General features: G+C 45.8%; 1 protein-coding gene across 1 annotated transcript in view; it reads left to right on the plus strand.

Annotated features, from left to right (window-relative positions):
• Positions 1–167, plus strand: part of s100b (S100 calcium binding protein, beta (neural)) — a 2,582-nt gene extending 2,415 nt beyond the window's left edge. Inside the window, exon 3 of the mRNA XM_062528300.1 lies at positions 1–167. This exon is cut by the window's left edge and continues 1,225 nt beyond it. The gene's annotated coding sequence lies outside the window, so the exon portion shown is untranslated.
• Positions 168–2,500: the final 2,333 nt, after the last annotated feature.

A 2,500-nucleotide genomic window follows, 5' to 3' on the forward strand; every position in this document is an offset into this window, starting at 1 on the left:
CGGAGAAAAATCAGTGTGTCCTCTGGTGAAACATGGCGCAGCACTGGTGTTTGTTCTGCCCAATCTGAAGTCGAGAGTGGACTGCTCGGAATGCTGAATGACAAAAACATGTAATGAGGAAATGCTGCTATGTGTTGTGAAGACACTGAATAAAGTCGTTGGCAGAATCGAGGTTCCCTCTCTTGTTTCCTTGTCCTGTTGGAAGCCTCCGGAAAAGAAACAGTAAGCCAATGCCACCATGAAGCCCGGGTGTCACTAGACCCAAACCTCTCCTGGGGCACAGTCATGATGATAATGATCATAATAATAATAACAATAATACTACTACTACTACTACTACTACTAACATGTAGATAAAAACATAAAAAGGAGTTAAAACATAAACATAAAAGGAGTTAAAAATCTTAACTTATTTACTGGGACACAGCAGTTCAATACTGGGGTATTTGCCCCAGTAACAGGGTCTAGTGATATCCATGCTGTGAAGGATGCCTGCAAGTGAAATAAGATTTCCATCACTACACATCCAGTTCTTAACTAGGCAGCCTACAACTGGCCACAAATAATAATAACCACACACACACACACACACACACACGTGTACACATGCACGCATGCACACACGCACGCACACACACACACACGAGTCCAGTACTCTGTCCAGTTAATGCTCTCCTGCCGGTCTGTTGTATGGCCAGCCCAAAGAAGGCCAAAAGAGTCTCCATCTCTCCATCTACTCAACACAGATAAAAACCAGCCACAGTTTCCATCATAACGATGCCATTTTTGTAACAATACACACGGCTCCAAATAGTTCTGTCTCCATGCCATTGCTAATTGAGTTGTTGCGAGAGAGCTGAGTTGGCTGCACGTGTTATGGCGTTAATGGGAAATGATTGAATGCCACCACAGTGCTGGAGAGGTGTCATGTGGACTGGAACATCAAGTAGGACTACACTTGCACGGGAGTGGCCGTAGCACATGTATATTCATGGCATGACTGTTTATTTCTGTCCATCATATAATCAATGTTTATTTGCCAGTAGTTACATCGGAAGAATCTCAAGGGTACTCGGTTGCATAAATTTATATTGAATTTGCAATTTCCTATAAAAAATGGTGCACACACACGTGTGTGTGTGTGTGTGTGTGTGTGTGTGTGCGTGTGTGTGGATGTGTGTATGTGTGTGTGTTGATTTATGTGTGTGTGTGTGTGTGTATGTTAATATAGAATGTGTCTATATATTGTATCATATTTTACGTTATGTATGTGTGTGTGTGTGTGTGTTTTAGGATACTGTATGCGCGCATAAGTCATTGCAAATGCTAAGCCCTCCTGAGAGGGAGATTTCCTTCTACCCTTCAAGGTCCAAAAAGTTATGAGAAGCATCATTACAGACAAAAACAAAAGTGTGAGAATCCTGATGCCCTTAAATCACGGTGTCCTCCGCCCCGTGGCCTCGCGTCCGCAGCTCTGAGTTTGGGAGTGCACCGGGGGGGAGGGTTGCAACACAAGAGCTTATTTTGTGAAACACTCAGTGCAGCCTTGTAGCGCTCAGGCCCATATTTATTATATGCAGGGCCTGCGCTACGCTGCTGTTTATCCTCCCAAGAAGAGAGGATGAAGGGAAGGGATGAGGAAGTGTTGTTTTCTCTTCCTCCTCCTCCTCCCTCTCTCGTCCTCATGAGTCCCAAATTCATTTCAAATAGCTCATAACTCAGGCGAATCAATACTCAACATTGTTATCCTCCAACACCATGCACATTCATAACACACACAGAGGAGCATGGTTGGGTGGGGTGTAGGGGGGGTGAATGGTTGGCGGGTCTGTCAGTAACAAAAGACACCTGTAGGTGGCACTGTTGCACCACTGAGGCGCTGATGGGCCAAAAGCGGCCAAATCTCAGGCAGTTTTCTCTGAGGTGGACTCGCAGCAATGAGAAATGTGTTTGGGTGGTGTTTTGATGCAATATGATAACACTGGAGATATAATTTGATAATGCGGCTCCACAGAAATTGCCTCTCTGGCTCTGCCTCGGTCTCACGTTAGGCCAGGCCCGGCCGCTCCTAGCCAAACCCAAATGGGCTTGGCACTGGACAGCTTGCGGTGTCCTCTGCCTACTCCAGATAGATCTGTTTACCCCCCCACCACCACACACACACACACCTCCTCCTCCTCCTCCTACCCTCAATCCCCTCGCACTGTTCCAAACTTCAGTGAGACTCTAAGTCATTTTACTGGGTCTCGCTGCCAATGAGCACAAGCCAAAATAACAGTTGATGGCTTTTGTGTGTTTTTTTTTTCTGTGTGTGTGTGTGTTTGTGTGTGTGTGTGTGTGTGAGTGTGTGTGTGTGTCTGTGTGTGTGTAAGTGTGTGTGTGTGTGTGTGTGTGTGTGTGTGTGTGTGTGTGTAAGTGTGTGTGTGTGTGTGTGTGTGTGTGTGTGTGTGTTTGTGCAGCAGACAGGTTGAGGAGGTGGCAGAAACAGCTATAATTAAAG

Source organism: Sardina pilchardus, chromosome 23 (genome assembly GCF_963854185.1).
Source record: "Sardina pilchardus chromosome 23, fSarPil1.1, whole genome shotgun sequence".
In the NCBI taxonomy this organism is placed as follows: domain Eukaryota; kingdom Metazoa; phylum Chordata; class Actinopteri; order Clupeiformes; family Clupeidae; genus Sardina; species Sardina pilchardus.